Source organism: Neofelis nebulosa, chromosome 7 (assembly GCF_028018385.1).
Source record: "Neofelis nebulosa isolate mNeoNeb1 chromosome 7, mNeoNeb1.pri, whole genome shotgun sequence".
Lineage (NCBI taxonomy): Eukaryota > Metazoa > Chordata > Mammalia > Carnivora > Felidae > Neofelis > Neofelis nebulosa.
Window position 1 is genome coordinate 127,269,139 of NC_080788.1, and position 22,279 is coordinate 127,291,417.

General features: G+C 38.3%; 1 long non-coding RNA gene across 1 annotated transcript; it reads left to right on the forward strand.

Moving 5' to 3' along the window:
- The first annotated feature begins 787 nt into the window (after positions 1–787).
- LOC131518261 (uncharacterized) lies at positions 788–21,970 on the forward strand. Its single transcript, XR_009264975.1, has 4 exons — positions 788–1,045; positions 3,193–3,288; positions 8,067–8,110; positions 21,884–21,970. It is a non-coding gene; the product is annotated as an uncharacterized LOC131518261 (long non-coding RNA).
- Positions 21,971–22,279: the final 309 nt, after the last annotated feature.

Genomic DNA, 22,279 nt, shown 5'->3' on the forward strand with positions numbered 1-22,279 from the left:
TTATTTTTTTTAATTTTTAATTTTATTTTATTAAAAAAAATTTTTTTTAATGTTTATTTTTGAGAGAGAGGGAGGGAAAGGGAGAGAGATACAGAGTGCAAGGCGGAGAGGTAGAGAGAGAGAGGGAGACACAGAATCCAAAGCAGGCTCCAGGCTCTGAGCTGTCAGCACAGAGCCCGATGTGGGGCTCAAACTTATGAACCCCAAGATCATGACCTGCACCAAAGTCTGACGCTTAACCAATTTAGCCACCCCGGTGTCCCAGCACCAGGAATTTTTAAAAATTACTTATATATTTTATCTTTTAAACCACTTTTGTCTGCCCCAAAGAAAGTTATCATGTTAGAACTGATTTCAATTTATTTGCTATCAAAGGCGTATATAGTGAAGTACTTCTTCATTCTCTTGTGTTTTCACAAATGACCAAGATGGGCCAAATGACTCAAAGTAAGGTTTGGGTATATCAGATTGAGCTGCATGTTTTCTTGGTTGTATTAGATTGGAAAGAAATCCAGACAGGGTGGGGAGAATGGGGACAGGATTGGAGCTAAATTTTTTGGGTAAAACCAAAGTTTAAGGTAGGGGAACCAGGTACATTGTCAGGTTAAAAGGGCAAGAGGACGATGCTGGCTCCAATATTTCTCTATAGAAGATAATTAAACCAAGAGGACATTTTGTATATCGAGTAAGAAGCTCAGAGACAGGGCAGTTCCATAGTTGTACGATGAAACAGTGATGTCACATAGGATCCAGATTCTATCTCACTGATCACCCTACCACAGCCAGCATAGTAGTCTTGTCTTTATGCTTATCTACTCATGATCACAAAGTAGCATCCCATCCTTGTCCAAAGGAGCCTAAAGGGGTCCCAAAGCTTTCAAAGACATCCACAGGCAGGAAGAAAGAAAAAGACAGTTCTTATCAGATGTCTTTTGCTCTCTCTTTTTTAAAATCACAAATTGAAATATTTTCTAGAAGCTCCTGACTTGCCCTCAGATGTCACTGGACAGAAAAGGATCTTATATATACATCTGAGTCCACACTGGTATGGCAGTCTTAAACTGATCAGATTTCAGTCCCTGGGGAGGCGAAGGGGTACAACCTTTCTGAGCACTTGGCTGCCTACTATTTGAACAAAAGCACGGTTCTTTTAGCAAAGAAAGAGGGTGGATTTGCTAGGTATATAGAGAAAAACACCTGTGACAGTCAGCATTTTGGTTAGAAGAGGAGACCAGGTGATTTCTTTGTGTTGTTTTTGTATAGAAAAAAAATGTTTCTTAAATTTGGAATTTCTTCTCTTTTGGAGTAATTTGTGTATGTGGAAGGGAAAAGGGTGATTAAAATTATGAAGGCTAAAGTTCTCCCAAGGCCATTCCTAACTCCTCTACAGAAAGATGGGGGGATAAGCCCACCAGTCAAAAGTAGTTTAAGTGACATGGGAGAGGAAGAGTAGACTTTGAAGTAAAATAAAGAAGTTGAAGTTATTTCCTATAAATTATGTTGGGGATACATGACTTATAAGGGCTATCTTCTGAAGGATGCTCGCTCAGACTGATAAAGAAAATTCGGAGACAGAGCAGTCAATAAACAACAAACAAGAGTGGAGAAGAACCATTTGATTTCTTCTAGGTTGTTTGAAATATTGGAACTAGTTTATGGAGCCATAGGAGTGTGGGATGCCAGGATGGAAATCTTGAAATCCATAGGTTTCCAATTCTCATGCCTATTTCATGTCCCACTAAACTCCATAAGAAGGCTTTAATGTCACACAACAGCTGAAGAATTGGGTTTACTATAAGTGATGCTCCTGTTTGCTCTTCCAAGATTAAATAGTATCTCCTCTGGCAAGCTTGTTTTGATTTTCAAGGCAGTGATTGGTTCTCTTTCTGTGGGACTTCTTGTCAACCTGTGTAATCTCACCCCTAAGGTTACAGTGATTACCCATATTTCTATAGCCTGTGGTTTAATGCAACAAACACATGGTAGTAACTATATGAATAATGGAGATTGAATTAACAAGCATGACATTAAATAAATGACAACATGAAAAAAAGAAATTCCCTTTGTTCTTTTGGAAGAATTGGAGTAATCAGCATAGAAGATTTAAAAAAAAATATACATGTACAATAGCTTTTTTCCTAAACACTCTTCTTTCATCTCTTATAATCCTATTTAAACAAATCCCTTATTTCTAATGCAGTAGAACTTCACCCAGCCTTGAAATTAATAGTTAAGTATTCAAAATAAATAAATAAATAAATAAATAAATAAATAAATAAATAAATAAATAAATAAATGGGACAGATTGTGTTATCAGATTTGTGCCCTGAAACCAACCATCTCCTGCCTCTTCTGTACAGTTATAAAGACCTAAATATGTTTGTAAAAAGCCTGTTTACTCATAAACAGGCTTTTTGTATGCTAATAAAGATGGAAGTCTGGAATTTTACCTTTCTTGTTTAAATACATTTTATTGGAATATGTTTGGCTTTTTAATCTCAATAATGAATAAGTTTTTAATGTGAATTGCTAAAGAAAAAAAAGGCTTAGAAACCTCAAATCAGATTCTATTCCATATATTAGGTATTCCCAGAATCCTAAGACATAGTAATATTTATTAATAGCATTATCCTACAGTTTGTGCCTCTATAGTTCTTATAGTAGCACACTTATGCCAAGTATGGAATCAGATGGTTTTAAAAGACATGAAAATGGCCAGGTTTGATCCTTGGTCAGTTTTCCATAAAATAGATATTATTATAGTCACATAGAGAACTGTTTAATATGGGACAATAATCTGGGAAAGAGCACTGGCCAAGGAGGCATAATAGTCAAGATTAGATCTTGGCTGTACATCATATCATTCACTAATTCCTTCTGAGCCTCAGTTTCCTTCTCAAGAATCTAAAGATGATGCTGTAGGTCTTACCTATCTTATTAGTAGTTTTGAGATAAAATGAAATGAGTGTATCAAAGGACTGTGAAACCTGTAAAAGTTATAAAATTGTCAATTATTATAATTATTAGTCACCAGAGCCACAGGTACAGTGGTTGAAAGGGGATATAGCTACTCATTATCAAGAGGAAAAAAAAAAACAGTGGGTCATTGGAGTCATATCCATGTGCTTATGTATTTTATAAGGAAAAATCATTGATTAAATGTGGTATATTTGTCACCTTGTCTGGTCTTAGACATTATTTCCATTGTGACTTGATCAGAGAAGTTGTGAAGTTAAGCAGTCATCTAGGAACAAAAGGATCCAAAGTTTGCTACACACTTAAGAACAGGTGAGGAAAAATAAAACCTAGAGATATAAAAAGAAAGTGGAAGGATGGGAAGGAAAGAAATCTATTTTCTATTAAACAGTGTACATAATCTCTTTGAAGTGTGTATGTCTGGTGGGAGGGAAGAGAAAGCAAAGAAAGTAGAATAAGAGCACACTGGCTTTTGATTGCTAGGGATGAAGTAGAGCTATTTAATCTTCAGATTGCCCCCACACTGTGTGCATCTATTGTGCTGTGGTTGAACTCTAAGAGGCAGTACTGTTGTGCCTGTTAATTTCAGCACAGTGTGAAATTCCCCCCTTACTTAAAGGGAATGGTTAGTTCAATTGATGCACATTTCACTGAATCCACAAATCAATAAACCACTTGGATAAAAGTAAAGTGTGAATCTTCCTGCATGGTCTCCTGATAGGAGAAACAAAGAATAGCAATAAGATCTGAAATCCCCAACTGGGAATTAAGCCTGCTTTCCCCTGCCTGGCTTAGCAGATGACGTCAATTGGCGATGACTTATGAATGTTATCTCTATAACCCTCTTTCTATGGGCCTCTCGCTCTTCCAGCTGAGCGTCTACAGGCTAGTGTACAATTTCATGTCATATCTTGAGAATCAGTGGAGCATGGTTTTTAACTTACAGTGAAACTGGGCAGTGGGGCAGGAGCTGGTGGAACCAATCCAACTGCAGGTTCTGAAATATGAAGTCTGCTGGGTAAGGCACAAGATCATGGAGTATGGCAATCTTTGGGCACAGTCCAAACCACGGACAAAAACCAGTCTGCATGTAGTCACAGGGCACATAACTGGGCTGGGGTTAAAAGGCAGGATTCCAGGGATGGGAGCCAAGGCAGTAGTCCATTTTACCAGCTAGAGCTCTTGATTGAAAGCAGCAGAAACTTATGCTGGCTATCTAAGGCAAAAAGAGGATTTATTATAGGGTGATCAGAGACTTGCAAAATTGATTAGAGGTTGGAGGCTTGGCTTGGGGGAAAAAAAGTAGAAGTATTTACAAAAAATCAATTCCCCGTGGCTTAAAGACCTAAATGTGAAAGATAAAATTGTAAAGCATTTTAGAAGATAGTGCAGGAAAGTATCTTCATGAAGTCAGGGTTGGGAAGAATTTTCTTACAAGACACAAAAAATATTATCCATAAAGGAAAAGATCACTTTTTCTACTACATTAAAATTAAGAACTCTATCCATCAAAAAACACTTAAAAAAAAAGAGTCAAAAGACCAGCTACAAGAGTGGGAGATGTTATTTTTCATATTTAGCTACCAAACACCTAGATTCAAAATATACTGAGAGCTCCTACAAATATGAAATAGGGAAAAGACATATTGAGTCGATAGAAATTTGTACATAGATCTTGAACAGGCATTTACAAAAGAGAAGAAATTAAAATGGCTGATAAGTACTGAAAAGGCTCTCAGCCTCATTAGAAATAAGCAGAATGCAAAATAAAACCACATTGAGGCATCCTTACATATTCACCAGATTGGCAAACATTAATAAATCAGATAATACTAAGTAGAGGTGAGAATGTAGAACAGGACTTTCATCCACTGCAGGAACACAAATTGGTGCAAGCACTATGGAAAACTCATTCCCATTATCTCTGCAAAACTGGGCACACACATACCCAATCACTCAGCAATTCCACTTGGAGATGTTTATCTATGATAGAACAGACCTATACATAACTTTACAGAATAAAATACATCTATGCACAGCAACGTGGACAAATCTCACATACTATATAATGTTTCAAAATAGACAAAGAGACAGAACTAAACTGAGTTATTTAGTAATGAATCTTCAGGTGATAGAAAATAAGAGTCACAATAGACAGGTCACAAGAGACCTCTCTAGGAGAGAGGAAGGGGATTATGATTGGGGAAGAGCACATGGGAGGGGAGAGTAGGCACTGGTAATGTTTGCATCATGCAAATGAGGACAAGTCACCAGGCATAACACATGACATCTACCTGCTAGAGTCAAGTTCACTGGGGAAACTCATGCAGTGAGTATCAGTGGCACATGTGCATGTCCCTGGGCAGCACACAGATAACCAGCAGAGCCAGATATAAGACTCTGAGTCAGGGATTGCAACCCGTGGCCTTTGGAGCTTTTTACTGCAGTGATAGAACCTTAGCCTTGGCCCTACCCCACCAGCTTAGTCCCTGTGTATGATGTAGCACCATGCCTACAAACCAGGGGCTGGCCTGGTAGTTATAGCTCAATGACATGGCAAGTAAGTGACAGGACTTGCCAAATCAGCATTCCCCCTCTCTTGGGATATTCAAAGAGACTGTGATCCAAGCCTTACAGTTGACCAAGATCAGTTGCCTTAAACACCAGCCCGCAGCCCATTTCCAGGGAACATTGCATGAAACCAATTTTTTTTCCTCAGAGACCAACTTACAGGAGAGTCTTGGGCAAATTTAACTCCTACATCTGGCTTTAATTTTCCTACCTGTTGGTGAGGTTTCACGGTTGTTTGTATTATAATTATCTGCCAAATTTTACACATCCTTTATATACTTTTCTTATGTATGCCTTATTTTACAATTAAAAAAACCAAAAATATTGGAATCAGGAGGACTCTAGGAGGTGTGGGACGGGCGCACCATGGCCAAGATTCCTGTGCTAACACAGCCTGGTCCTCAGGCTGCCACGACACACCCTTGCATCACTCACTATTGACTCAGAGTCCCAGGACAGAGGAGAATTACCAGGCAGTGATAGTCTCCAAATGTACTACCTGGCAGGCTATCCCAGAGGCCACAGGACAGAAAACCTCATGAACCAAATTAAGATGCTCAAATGACATGATTTATTCAACTGAATTTAAACACATGGTGAGAAGCAAGGGGAAAGAGCTGAGGTAAGTTAACTCACATAGCATAGGAGCACATGGAACGAGAGGGTCACAGAATCTAACTCTTAGGATATGCAATGTTTGTATGCCCTTCCTGTCTATGCCCCATGAGTCTTCTCCACCAAAAGTGTGTTTGCAGAACCAAAACTGGGGTTTGAGCAAATGGCCCACAGACGGATGATGCCCTGGGCCAAAGACACACACTTGCTCTGTTGGACAGATACAGGGACAAGTGCAACTAGCCATAGCTGGACAGTGCCAAATAGTCTGAAGAGCAGCCACGGATTTTATTTGTGTTTTGTGGGCAGAAAACACATGGTGCCGGAATGGGTATCACCAGTTGGTGATGAATTAAAGCATCATATATATTAAGTGCTGCAATATAGTGTATTTAAGTGTATGTGTGCTTAGTACCCATGTGCTGTAGAATATAGCACCAATATAGTCGGTCCTTTCATTGTTCTCTATGTTGGACACACACATGCTCTACTTGCTAGCTTCTTATGCTCATCATACTCTGTAGGATCTGCCTACATCCAACAAACTTTTTGCTCACTAGCTATTTACCTATACTGAAGCACCTTAAATGTTTTGCCTATTTTTATTAGATACATGCTTATTTATTTGATAGAATTGATTATTCTCAAAAGCACATGCACATGACACATCTGAATGACTGAAACTGAGTCATGTACCCATCTCACTGATGATGCCAGGACAAAGAGAAAATAATGCAGCCCCTTTGGGTTGTGATGTAAGGAAGTGAGCTGTTATCCTTACCAAAAATATTCATAAATACTCATAAAGAAGAATTTCCCTATAAAGGAGATCAGAGTGCAAATAGGAAGGAGGAAATTAGATACTATATGGCCCTAATGAACAAATGCCTACCACAGACAAGAGGAATATTTGCAAGGGAGTGAGGTTTGGGAATAAAGCTAAAGTATTGCTGTTATTGGAAATGAGACATTGCTTCTGCGTTGGCTAAGAAGCAGTTGGTTTGAGTCTGAATGCAGGCATAATGAACTGGGATGTTTAAGAACCTCTTTCTTCAGGTCAGAATGCTTCATGACTGCTACTGTAAAAGTTGGGCTGAGCTTCCACACTTGATCTTAGCCAAAAGGCCGAGAAGCGATGGGGCTGAGCTTCCAGATAGTGATTAGATGTCTCCAAGTATGGAGAGTGGAAGGAATGCAGTAGCTCTGATTAGCCTGGGCCTGAGAATGTGTCTCAGATTTCCTGGAGTCCTAGCCAGCCATGAAGTTCTGCATTTCTGGTAATTGTTATAGAGACTTGTTAATGAGAAGTAGAACAGTTTCTACCCATCATTCCTCTAACATGTTGCTTAGATAATGAAGGGTCTCTCTTCTCTCTTCTTTCTCTCTCTCTCTCTCTCTCTGTCTCCACACACACACACACACACACACACACACACACACACACACTTTCAAAAGAAAGCTATACTAGAATTGTCTCTTAACAGAAAGTTATGTGGTGGTCAGTAACTACCTTTAGATGATATCTGAGGCTCTGGACAATGTAAATAATCTAGAGGAGCCTTGGGTTACTCAGCAACCTAATTTTTTAGTTATTCTCTAAGAGCTGTCTTGGAAAATTGCTTAAAGTTCTATCCTAAGCTTGAGTGCGACCTAAGATTTGAAAAATCTTTGAGGAAGTTGTCTACAGTCCTTCGCCACTCTGATTGATTAATATAGTCCTTTTATTAATCCCAACCAGAAACACTTTCCAAAGTGGCCTTTCTCCTCACCCTCCTCCGTACAAATTATACAAATGTGCTCTGTAAGTAGAGCTGATACTGTACCTACTCTTAAGTAGTGTCTGGACAATGATACATAAGACTTCACAAACATCTGATTTTCATCTTCCCATATTTCTCCCACAGGGCACAAAGGAATTAAGGCCCTGGGAGCAGCTCTTTAGAAAAAGGTAAAATAATAACAATTATACAGATATTAAAAGATGAACATGCATTAATGATTTTATTTTACTCATAAATGCGGTGAAGGGGATCAGAATACACCAACCCTAAATATGCCACTTTGGCACAAGGATTATTTTGAGTTAAAGGCAACTGAGAGCAACAGATGCAGGAAGTTCTCTGCCTTCCCCTTATCTGCCTAAAGCAGGGCATAAGTTTCCCTTCATGAAGGTATCTGCCCCCTTCTACCTATAGGTCCCCCACCCTTCTCCCACCCCAGAAGATAAGAGCACTCTTATCACTGGAGACAGAGCCTACACCACAATGAGTTTGTACAGCAGATCTTACTAAAATAAGACTTTATTTTCCATTTTCCCCCCAGTAACTTCCCAGTGATTTACCAGCTCTTGAAGCACAACCTTCTTTTCTTTGTTAAAATGGTACGTAACCCCAGAGTCCAACTCTTCTTTGCATTTTACTTCTTTTCTGTGAACTTCAGTGCCTATAAACATTAACAAAAATTGTGTGCCTTTTCTCCTACTATTTTGTCCTTTATTAGTTTAATTCTCAGGCTTCCTGGTACTGTACCTAAGAGGGTAGAAAGAAAGACAGAGGGAACCAGGCAGAAACTATAGCTGGTTCAAAGGAAAAGTCTGCAAACTTATCTGGCTAGCAAAGGAATGCTGAAATGAATTTCCATTGTAGGCAAAAATTATATTTTACCCTGGGGATAAGGAGAATCAATTAAATCTCTACCACACTGGACAGAATTTACATGTGTATCAGTTATTTACAACTCAGAGGGATTACAACATAGCTCAAAAAAAAAAAAAGGTTAGAATCTGGTAAATTGGAAGGATGTGCTATATGTCAAAGATGCATAGTTTTTTTTTTCTTTACTGAAACAGTTTTTTTCTATGAAATGCAAAATAGCTAATACTGATTTTTTGTTGACTTCTCTCAACCATTAATATTTTTTTGACTCAACCATTTCCTTAACAGGCTTATTGTACAACAGGGTCTTACCCAGAGACTTTTAATATTCTCAAGGTTAATGTGCTGGAGTTTTAAGGATTTTTGGAAGAACACTTCGAGAAGCCCTTAGGGTTGCTTGAGATTGGATTTTAGGTGCTTAGCTTTGGAGAACTGGGAAATCAATTACTATTGCCAGCTTCCTGGATGTCAAGAATGGCCACTGTTTCACACAATCCCTGCCAGATAATAAAGCAGTCAACATTTTCCCCCTTCATAAATCATTCATACCAACTGTTCAACTTGACATTCTCCTTAAAGAATTCACAGTATTTGTGAATTCTTGTGATACTTGTGCATGAGGTCTCTATAATTAAAAATGTTTATATTACATATTCTGGCAATGCTGTTTGTGTTATCCTCACAGTGTTATTTGCTGCTTATGCAGCTTTTGGGGAAAATAGATACAGCCAATCCTCATTATTCTCAGATTCTGTATTTGCAAATATCTACTTGCTAAAAGCCATTCGTAATTCCCAAATCAAAACTCAGTGTATTTTTGTAGTCATTCACAGACATGAGCCTGGGCAGGGTGGTGAAAATTTGAGTCACCTGACACATATTCACAACTGAGGTGGAACAAGGTGATGTTCTGTCTTCTTGTTTCAGCTCTCATACTGTAGCCAGTGTCCTTTTCATGGTTTATTTAGTGTCACCTTTTTCAAATTTTTGTTTGTGGGTGATTTCTCTCTTTAAAATGGCCCTCAAGTGCACTGCTGAAGTTCTGTCTAGTTTTTCTAGCTGCAAGAGGGCTGTAAGGTGCCTTATGGAAAAAACATGTGTGTTAGATAAGTCTTATTCAAGCATGAGTTATAGTGCTGTTAGCCATCAGTTCAATGTTAATGAATCAACAATATATATGTTTAAAAGGATGTCTTTAAACAGAACCACACCTAAAACAGGTTATATAAAAAATGGTCTCAAGATTCTATCCCTGGACTTCCCCTTTGAGCAATGATTTAATATTCACTAATTCAGTGTTTGCAGTGACTTTATAGAACATACGTATCAAGAACAACAAGAATCAATTGTATCTATCTCAGAGCGTGTTGGTGTGGACAGTGATGACTTTTCTTCCTGGTTAATGTGCAGACCTCTTCTTGGCTTTCCTTTTGTGGCTAAAATTTATATCGTTTGGTTTACTCGAAGATATTTGCTTGTGTCAAACCCTTGTCAAGAGATGGTTAAAGTAAGACAGCAGTATTCTTTTGGAAAGCGTTTTCTCCTTTTTTTTTTTTTTTTGAAGGGATGGAAATACAATCTAAACACGATGTCCCTCTTGTTCCAGATTGTGCTCAGTTACTAGTGAATTAATTGCCTGAATACTTCATCCTTAGCAGTTCATAGAATTTCAAGTGGAATCCCATTTATATGGTTTTCATTGCCCTTCTAAATTCTGATTAGCCTTTCCATTGACACCTTGGCCCTATCACTTCTTGTGGGTTTTGAAAAATTATAATGAATACATGAGTGCTGGGCAGATCTCATTTATTTTACAGCTCTGTGCGCTTGCTTCTTTGAAGGGAAACCATGTGGGCCCCCTGCACATACACATTCATGCGCGCGCGCATGTGCGCGCGCGCACACACACACACACACACACACACTAATTGGGGCCATATGGGAGTAAAGAGCTGGAGATGGGGAAGAAGGGAGAGATGACAAGATTCCAAAAGGAAACTTTTTAAATACCACTTCATAGAATAGCTTTAGATAGAACAATTGCCCTGAGGGGCTAATGCCAGCTAATAAGAGGTTACTGCTGCAATAACATTTTACCCCTACTTTTGACAATAAAATGCAAACCAGATTGGAGGCGGTGAGGGAGAGCAAACCATGTAGGTGAATTGAGTTAGGTACCTGACTGCCCTTAGGCAACCTCAGTTTTGTGTTGTGCCAACCTCCCTTTGAACGATCACTCCGTTTTCTCTCCAGGTGCAAATAAATGGCTTGGCCTCTTTTTCTACTCAGAGAATGGGGTCTGTTCTCCATCATTATCACCTTCACACAAACCAAACTTTTTATATTTCTTCTGTCAGATATTTTTCATTTTTACCTTATCATTGCAACATGAAAGAATGGTCCTTTCCTAAAGAAATTCCAAGCACGGGTATATGAATGGAGGCAGAAAGAGACTGACTATAAAAACACTAAAATTATGCCATATGGGAGTTGATCTTTTTTGGGACAAGTAAAAGCTCAGGAGCATTGACACCTGAGAAATAATACAGGGAAGGAGACTTAAGGGTCTGGGCTATGCCACTCACCAGCATGTGAATTTGGATAATTTTTATAACCTTTCAAAGCCTATTTTCTCATCTATTACAGGGTTCAGCAAACGTTGTATGTAAAGGGATAGATAATAAATATTATAGGACTGGTGGGCCATATAGTCTCTGGTGCAAGTATTTAGCTGTGCTGTTGTAGGGTAGAAACAGTCATAGACAATATATAAACTAATGGGCATGCTGTGTTACAATAAAATCTTATTGCCAAACACAGGCTGCAGGCTGAAATTGGCAGGCCAGATTTGGCCCACAGGGCTGTTGTTTGTTGACTACTGACCTATACAGTGGTGATAATAATAGTACCCAATTCCAGTGAGTTGGGAAGATGATATGGATGTAGTACATGTAAAATATTTCATGTAGCATCTGGTTTATAATAAGTGTCTTTGCTAAAAAGATAATTTAAAAAAGGATAAAAAAATCATAATTTTCACACAGGTATAAAATGAACATGTGTTAAAGATTTCAACTCATTATCAATGATGGGATCAGGCAGATAGCATATCTGGTTCAAAAGATATGTTTAAAATTTATAGATCAAAAACAATGAAATTAATTTGCAAACCGACACAAAACTGGCTTGGAGGAGGGAAGTGTGTCCTTTCACCAGACAATTCATTTACATGTTCATAGTCAAGAGTCGTTTTCATTGCATTTTAATTTCCTACAATTTACAGAGTTGAAAAATAGCTCAAAGGTGATGAAAAGACAGAATCAGATGACCCAGAATGCTATGCTCTTAACAATGCATAATTTGCCACTGGAGAAATCCAGTAATCTCATTTGCTGATTCCAAGTTTCTTTGTACACTCAAATCTTGCTATTATCATTATTGCTCGATGTCACCTAGGGTCACCCTGTTCTTTGAGACTGAAATGGAATTGGCTTAAATTCCATTTGTGTGTGCTCCAGTGTTTTCTTCTAAATCAAGACTGGTTTGAAGTTCCTGATTCTATTGTGTGAGTTCAGTGGGTGATTGCCTCAATGAAATGTGCTGTGATGTTCCCTTTTGGCATGATGTCACCCTGTATGAGCTGAGATCCCAATGACCCCATGCCCCTGAGGTATCACCAGCCTGAAGGTCTACGAATGCAAGGGGCAGTAAAACATACATATCTCAACAATGCAAATAGTTTAAAATTACCATGGCTTCCATTAGGGATTTCCTACTGGCTGACATTTGTTAGACTCTAATCAGTTTCTCAGCTCTTTCTCTCCTACTCCTTCCTCACCTACCTTCCTTTCTCAAACAGGTTTAAATTCTTGTTCATTTTTTATGTTAAACAGCTTAACTATCTTTTTATTTTACAGTCTCCTTAGAAAGTATGATTTAATAATCTACCAAATTTGGGTATACTTTGGGTATACCCAAAGTAGCTTATCAAATTATTGAATTAAAGGAAAGGCCATGTGCACGGTAGAACCTACTGTGAACCTACTGGGTGTGGTTTTAGATAGAAGTGTTTCTTTCTTGTTGTTACTGTTTTATCATCATCATTAGGAGGAGGTAAATCAGGGTACAAATGGGATTGTTTGGTAAACAGCTACTTCTGCAGGGTGCTGTGTGGCTTTCATGTGTCTGACTCAGTTACCTTTTCCTTCCTTCCTTCCTTCCTTCCTTCCTTCCTTCCTTCCTTCCTTCCTTCCTTCACAAATTAGATATATTTTTAAACTGTGATTAACATCTTTTCTCCTCCACAGGGAAATCACAGGACACACAGAGGCAATGTCAAGTCCCAGCAAAGGTGTCCAAGTGTTGGGATATATTCAAGGGTTCCTTAGGCATTCTCAGTGTCAGAAGACAAGTAGGCTCACCTAAAATGGTACTTAAACAATTATGCAGAGAAACTAAATTGGAGATTGACAACCCTTTTCTTTTAGGAAATCAGTGGTAGACTTTTGTCAGCCTGCAGAAATTCAGACTTGAATCTAAAGGTTAGAGGATACACAAATAGTTCTTTTAGGTTTGGTGGTCTAAACTAGCATCTTGGGTTTAACTATTAGTTATAGTTGGGGTAAGGAAAAAATGTGAATGATTTCTGAAATTTAGTGGTTGTTCCAACTGGGCCTTCCCTCTCTGCCTTTGTGTTTGACTTGGCTATTTGACAACAATATAAATTGTAGAAAACTGAAAATAGTGCAAATAATTTCCATTCATAGAAATACAAATTATGGAAACACCTGGGTGCCTCACTCAGTTGAGCCTCTGACTCTTGATTTTGACTCAGGTCATGATTCCAGGGTTGTGGGATCAAGCCCCTGTGTTAGGCTCTGTGCTGAGTGGGGAGTCTGCTTAAGATTCTCTCCCCTCTCCCCTGAATATGTGCTCATTCTCTCTCTCCCTCTCAAAAAAAAAAAAATTAAAAAAAAAAAAGAAATGCAAATCTTGTTTAATGTGTGTTCAAGCTGCACTGTAAAGTAGACTGGTGTTAAAGAAAAAAATTATTCTGACCCTTGTTAAAATGGTAAAGAAGACTTTATTCAAAACTATTGTAATAGGGGTATTTTGATAGGAGAGAAAGATTGGGCTCAACTCCAAATATAGCAGAGACAGTTGGGAATTTATAGCCAACAAGCAGAGTGAGAAAATCAGTGGATGGAAAATTACTAAGAGGGTGCATCAAGGATAGGGGTTCTTGCTAGATTGGCCTGACAGGATTCTTGTTAAAGGCAGGCCAAGGGCTTATTCGTCAACATTGGAGAATGAGAAACTTGATCAGATATTAAGGATGATCAGATACGAATGATGAAATAAGCTTACTTAGCAAAATTCTTGCTAGTTGAAACAAGGGCTCAGAGGACCTGATTAAATTTGGCTAAAGACAGTCTTTGTTACTAGTTAGGGTAAGTGTCCTTGAATAAGGTAAGATTTGAGCAAAGGCTTGAAGGACACAAGATAGTTGGCCTTACAGATATCTGGGTGAATTGTGTTCCAGGTGGAGGAAACAACAAAAGCCCTAAGGCAGAAGTTTGCCTGGCAGAGTGGAGGAATACCAAGAAGGCTACTGTGATGGCCACCACAGTGTATCCATTGCACTTCTTACAATGATATTAACATTCCTTCCATTTTTCTGACTAGACTTTGTGAGCATATTACATGAATTTTGTTTTATACCACTAAGATTTGGGGTGGTTTGTCATACAGCAATAACTAGAATATCAACAATGACTGAATTTAGGTGAATAAAGAGAAGTGTAGATTAAGGTGAATTCAGAATGGCATTAACAAGACAGGGGGGCAGAAAATATAGGACATTATTGGCCAAAGTAAACACTGAGTTTTATTATAAGTGAAAAGAATGAATGAATGAATGGATTATTGGGAAAGATGAACTCTTAAAAGACAATAATTATTGTGCCCATTAATCAGTAGGCTCTATAGTGAAGTGAAAAAAACCATGTGGTTGAATCTCAATGCTACCACTTATGATTTTAGTCATGGAAGTATTATGTAAATATTTTGGTCTTAATTTTCTTTTTTTTAAGTATTTATTTATTTATTTTGAGAGAGAGAGAGAGGCAGAGAAAGGGAAAGAGAGAGAATCCCTAGCAGGCTCCATGCTGTCAACACAGAGCCAGATGCAGGGCTCAGACTCATGAATCATGAGAACATGACCAGAACAGAAATCAAGAGTCAGACATTTGACTGAGCCATCCGAGAGCCCTGATCTTTATTTTCCTTATGTCTAAAATAAGGTTATGCTATGAGGATTATATGTTATAATGCATACACTAAGCACCCAATATTTGTTAGATTTCTTAACTGCTCCCTTTCACTTATTGAATATGTTTGATTGCCCATCACAGTGAAAGGGATTGGATTTAATCTCCTTCACCATTTACAAGAACGAAGTCCAGTAGAATGGAAAAGACAAAGAGGCACATTTTAGCTCTGGATAGGCCGGTAAGGGTCAATAGCATATTATTGCATTGCAGTGTCAGCATACCTGATACTGAATCTGACTATATTTACTAGCTTTGTGACTTTAGACAAGTTACTTACATTTTCAAATGCACATTTCCTTTATTACTAAAATTTCACTCATTATAGAACCTGCCTCATGAGTTTGTTTTAGATTTAAATATGGTAATCCATATAAAGGGCTTAGCATGGTGTTTGACACTCAATATATATCAACAATTTACCCCCAGTTGGAACAAGGAATGCCCAGTGAAGACTAACTTCCCTTACTGGAAATGTTAAGGGAAATATTGCATGTCTATCCAAAGAAGAAGTTTCTTAGGTCTTAGATTGACCAATTCCAATTCTAAATTCCATGTTTCTCAGTTCCTTTCATTAGATCTTGGGTTTCTTTGATCTGTAACTATATCAACTAGATTTTCTATTTTCATCTTTGCATGTGGTCCTAAGTAATGAGATTGTATTGGTTGGGATGAGCTAAATTTTGCTCTAATAACACAACTCCAAAATCTTACTGGATTAACCAAACAAAAGCTTATTTCCCATTTACGTTAACATTTCCATTGTGGGTTCACTGAGAGCTGAAGGTAGGGATGGGATGGGAGTTTCACTCATTTGTTCCTCTTGGATTCAAGTTAGTAGAATGATCATTATATTGAACGTTGTAATTCATAGTGCAGAGGAAAATGAAAGTTCTAAGCAGTACTTTTTAAACTATCTGTGGTGGACCAGTACTTTTATAAAATATGGTAAAGATAAATCATTGATCACGTGTTTGAATGTTGCAGCAGTGCTAAAGTACTATTATTTTCATCTGTATTTTCATCTTTGTACTTATCTTTTCATGGACTAAAAATAGTTTATGGACCAGTGTGCAGCCCACACTTGGAATACTACTGATCTGAAGGGTCTCATGCTGGTAAATACTCTAACCTAGAAATAACATGTCATTTCCTTTCAAAATTCATTGGCTAATACTAGTCATATGTTCCTTCTCCCAACAGTGAGAAAGTCAAGGATTTCAATTCTGTTGAGTACCCTCAAGATGGAGGGAGGGATGAAAGGAATATTGAAGAATTCTTATGATTATCACACTGATCACAAGAGCCTTTTTATGAAATACAGATTTCTAGGAATAAGCTGGGAGACTTTGATTTAGTCGGTGGAGGAGGAGTAACTGTAATCAGTACTTACAAGGAAAAAAAAATCTCCCAGTTGATTTAATTATTCACAGGAACTATGTCCTGGGTGAAAAACACATATTCATCTCATAGATCATGAAGGAAACTTGATACCATCTTGTATTAGTCCCGGTCCTCTGAGATGCAGGTTCAAAGACAGAACTAAACATGCATGGATTTTTATTTGGGGAAATGTTTGTGTGAAAGGAAATGGAGAGGGAGTAAAAAAACTGGGAGACTCAGCAGACCATAATGGAAGTCTGATCGCAAGTGAAGGAGAGATGTTTGGGTCAACACATTGTAGACAGCTATGCAGTCTCAGAATGAAGCAGCAAAGGTATTGGGGATACTGAGCCAAAGTTGGATGCCAGCAGAATACTATGTCTTCCAGGAATCTGGGTCTGCCTTGTGCAACTCCCCCCACCTCACACTACCCCTATACTCAGTCATTGTCTGAGAGTAGCCTTAGCACAAACCAGGCAATGAATTTCAAAGCACAGCAGCTGAGGCCCTTGGTCAAGAACACTCTCCATGTAGGAGGTTTGCAAGGCATATGCTCATGGCTGCCACGTGCCCTTTCTCTAGTCTTCTGCCTTCAGAAATTTTAAATATTTATTCCCATTTTATGAATTAATTACTGAGGTCAAGGGTGCTTAGTGGATTAAGGCACTGGCACAAGGTCCAGAGTTATTAAATTTGGAAACAGAGACCAGAACCACTTATACCCTGCTGTCCCTAGTGATACACTTATGGCTCCCCTAATTGAAAATATTTTTAGTGGATATTAAATTATTTTGAATTTTTAATCTGCCAAGCACTTCTCCTTTTTGCTAGAAGCAGTACTACATTCTTTCACTCATGAAATTTTTGTCTTGGTGAGGTCCCATCTGTCTGACCATAAGCAAGTCCTCCAGGAAGGAATACCCACTCAAATTGGGCCAATTATCTTCTTTCCTGGGACTTTCAAAGTTCAAACATCCTGACTGCTTGGGATAGAAGGCTGGGGAGATGTTGGCAGTCATGCTCCCTGCTGTGGTTTAAGTTGGTTTCTGGGAATGGAATAAAAATGCACAAGGAAACAGAGATGAGACAACTGATGGCAATACCAATTGTCCTTGAGGTTCAGCTGCACTTCCTATCTTCTGACCTTTATATAAGACACCCAGTATCCTTCTAGCAATTTCCCGATTTTGCCTAAACTGCAGTGATTTTCTGTGCCCATCTTGGCCTTGAATATGGGTATGATCTTCCATCTGCCAGTTAGGATTTTTGGGTCTGTTTTCCTTATCTTTAAAATGGGGCTTAGAATAAATGATCTCTAAGGTCCTTTGTAATTCTATAAGTCTTTTATCTAAAAGAAAGTTCTATGTTTGAAGAGGATATAATTTCTTTTGGACCTGTTTTGCATATAGGAATTGGAGACCTGGGATGCCAATTGATATATGTGAGGTCGGACTTTTTGTCTTCATTGGAAGAATGAATGCAGCCCTTCCTGGGATGGTAAAACAGCTGGGTTTTCTTAACAGTGACCTATAAAGTGGTCTGAAGAGCCATAACCATTCGTCTCTCTTCTGTGATATTTTTGTGTTACCATCTATTTTGTATATTTCTATAACAGGACTTAATTTAATGGCAGGAAAAAGGAAATTCAAAATGATTTAACTCTGGAGGTGGCAATAATAACATTTCCACTGGAAATAATGTAATAACCACTGGCATAGTTCTATATATGTATGCTTTATAATTTCTTACTTAGTATTGGGCGCCTGGTGTGACTCAGTCAGTACAGCATGTGACTCTTGATCTCGGGGTCATGAGTTCAAGTCCCACATTGATCATGGAGCCTACTTAACTAGTGGGTGAAGGTATGAGTAAATAGGTGATGGGGGTTAAGGAGTGCATTTGCTGTGATGAACATTGAGTATTGTATATAAGTGTTGATTCACTATATTGTACACTTGAAACTAATATTACATTATATATTAACTAACTGAAATTTAAATAAAAACTTTAAAAAATTAAATTTTAATTATTAAAAAGTTTTCCATTTAATTTTCAAAAGTTTTCTATTACTTGAAAATTGGAAGAATTTATTGACTTTAAAAAAATCTGCATGTATTTTAAGTTTGTTGGCCAGGGAAGAAACTAGAATGAATTCTTTGGGAGAGAATTTACCTTTTTTTTTTTTTTTAAATACCTGAATAGAGTGTTTCCTTTTGAAATAGAGCCAAACCCCACATAAGGAGTTTTCCTACTTGGGATTCATTTAGATAAAAATGATTAAAATTGGCTTACACAAGAAAGTGAAAAAGAATATTGCAATTGTCCATAGATTTAAGGAAGTATTTAGGAAACTTGAAAAGAAAATGAGAAGAGCTAGACTGAAGGAGTAAACAAGGAGAAAGCTCAGGCTTTTAGCCATATATTGACCTTAGGTAAAATATTTCCTGGGGAAGTCACGTTTGATGACTTTTGAGACACCGTGTGGTGTCTGATGTTTATTCAAAATAATGTTGGGTTGAGCACTGTGCTTTATTTTTCCTCCTTTGCCAAACTATTTAGTAAAAACCTTCTGCATAAAATATTTTTGTCTAAATGTTGTTTTAGAGAATGAAAAAAGAAGGGATATATCCTAGCCAAGTGGGGAGGGGAGAGAACGCCAGGTGTAGGAAGTGAGACGCAAGTGGGACAATCAAAAACTCAATGCCCGGTAGGCTGGGTGGCTCAGTTGGCTGAGCATCCAACTCTTGATTTTGCCTCAGGTCATGATCCTAGGGTTGTAGGATCGAGCCCTGTGTCAGGTTCTGTGCTAAGCGTGGAGCCTGCTTGGGATTCTCTCTTTCTCTCTGCCCATCTCCTGTGCATGCTCTCTTTCTAACACACACACACACACACACACACACACACACACACACACACACACCCACACTTCTTTCAGGATGAAGAAGCTAAGGCACAGGGAAATCATGTGACTTTTTTCTGGCTAGAAGATACTATAGACAAAGAGAACAAAGGGCCAGTTTTTCTGAAGTCCAGCTTCATAGCTCCTTGCTGGATGACAGCATACACTCGATGACCTTCTTGAGGCAACTGATTAAGTTACATTTCTGGGCAGATGGAAGTCATCATGTTACCCATGACAGGTGTTCTTTCCAATATAGAGACATCCCCGTATGTCCCATTCATGTAGTGCCTGCTCTGTGTTTATGGAGTTAGACAGCACTTGAACCTGGAATGTACATTACTGCATTTGAGGCCAACTGGCAGGGCAATCCCACTTTCATGGACCTTGAAGCCTCTACAATTTGAGCAGGGGCCTCTTTAAGAAAAAGAATAAAAACTCACAAATATAACATTAGATATAAAAGTGCATATTTATCTGGAAAAAGAAATCACAACCAAACACATATTTTTAAAAAGGTGGGAAATATCACAAGCATAAAAACACAGAAAAATAATGATTTTTACATTATTTAGCAGCCTGTCACTTGTCTTTTATAGTTTCTTTCCTGCATCCTATTTTGACAGCTTCTTCACATAATAGTATTTTGTGATATCATTTTCTATTGAGAGAATATAAAGATAATCCAATCTTTCCTCTAGAGAGGTTGATTGACACTTTTTTATATTTTTGATAATAATAAAAATACAGATGCGCTTTTCTGTTTGTAAGATGACTACAAATTTGTACTCTTTTGCCATAGGAATTCTCTTTGATCCTTCTTTTGTGTGATTCTCATCAAAAAAGAAAAGACATGTATGGTGTTGGTAACTATATCTTGTATATTATTGAGTACATTCCTGATAGGAGGGAACTTATGTTTTAATTATGTATTTATAGGAACTGAATCTATGTATAATTTTACCTGTCTGATAAAAAATTCTGCACCTTATTGCACATAATATCTTCTGGATCCAGATCTTTCAACCTTGTTTCTCTTCTAATTCTTTCATGCTACTGGTTCATATCATGGTAATACTTTGGCCCAGCACCTTTGTGTCTGGTGCAGGATGAGTTGACACAAGTGGATAGAGGGAATATTCCTGTAGGTCATTCCTAGAAAAGGAAAACTTGCAATAACTTAACTATATGCAGAAGTGACTGAGAACCACATACATGTATCACATAAATCAAAACTGAAAATATCCCTAACTGAGCTGCTGTTTAGCCAAGTTGTAAAAATGCCTATAGCCACTCAAAAATTACCCAACACAGTTGGAAGTTCAATGATGAGAAAAGCAGAGTGGAAAAAGATAAATCTTAACCAGTTGTGATTAAATTATTGTTTGGCAAATTTTACAAACACACACTGACCATATGAACATATTGTTGGGGCTCCTCCCAGAGCCTTGAAAGGGGTTTGTGTGAGTGAAGGTAAAGCTTAAGCTTCATTAGCTTCATGGTAAAACCAACTCAACTAACTGGTCAAGTGATTGCTTATCAGGTGCATTCCATTCTGGGCCAAATTCTTTGGGTAACAGTGTATATTCCAAAAGCATGCTATTGCTTCCTTGGGCTTTTTTTCTCCCTAAGAGAATTCTGGCTTTGGCAGGTAGCAGTGCATAATGAAGACTTGCTTACTTTTCTTCCTAGTGAGACCGTTATGATTAGATGTGATAAACCTAATCATAACTTTAATAAGAAACTGCTTTCACCTTATTATTTGCCCAAACTGTGTGTGGGGTTTTATTGGCCATAAACTGTGTTTACTAATTCTTCACGTTCATGAACAAAGAGACCTGGCCTTTTTGAAAGGCTTTCTGGCCAAGTGGTTTCTGGGCAGATCAACTGTTATATGCTCAAATGCTCCAAGGCATCAAAATGGGGTGTTGACAGAGGCACAAAATTGAGAGGGGCTTCCTGGCAAAATGAAGAAACTTGTTTCTGCTCACTAGAGTCAGCCTTATTAATTGTACTCTAATAATTTTTCCTCTTTTTTCCACTCCCTGCCCCCAGTTTATTGTAGTGGATTTCCTTATTTCTTTATTGAAGAGTATTAGTAAAGAGACTTCTAAATAGAGTTAGCCAAGGTCTTAATAGGAAGAGAAGGAGTAATTGAAGACAGCTTAGTACAGAGATTTTTTGCATAGGTACAGGCAATGGTAATGTATACAGGATGGTGATGTACCCACCCCTCTTGTAGCAATAACCAACCATCACATTTGTAACCTTGAAGGGTCTAGTGGAGGGAGCCATCACTGACACTCGGGGAGAGAACAGGGGCTGTAAAGGAGGGCTGTGTAGCAGAGGCAGTGACTTCTAGTGAGGGAATATTGCTAATTTAAAGCCTGACAGTATTGAGGCAGGGGAATAAACATCCTGACCTTCCTTTCCTATTTCTCTTTGATCTTTTGCAGGTGATTCTCATTGGCTGAACTCAACAGCAAACCAAAGGGCATGCAAGCTTATTGATACAATCAATAAAGTTCAGGTGAAGGGCACAGGTAAGGGTAGAGAGTGGATTTAGAGGGGCAAAGAAAAAAATATCCAGCACAGAGTGCTACTTAAATTGGAGGAATCTTGCCATTACAAGACTGGCCCGAGAGGAAAATATCTACGTATTCCTGTCTTAAAAAATAGGCTTGCATTTTTGTCTAGCATCCCAAATTTCTCTCTCTTTCTCTCTCTGTCTCTCCCCGTCCCCGTTTCTCTCTCTCTTTTTCAGAGAAGGACTGGCTGTCCAGCTTGAGGGAGTGCAGTCATCAGATAGCCTCAAGGTGTCAGCTCCATTAGGGTTTGTCTCAGCTGCCAAG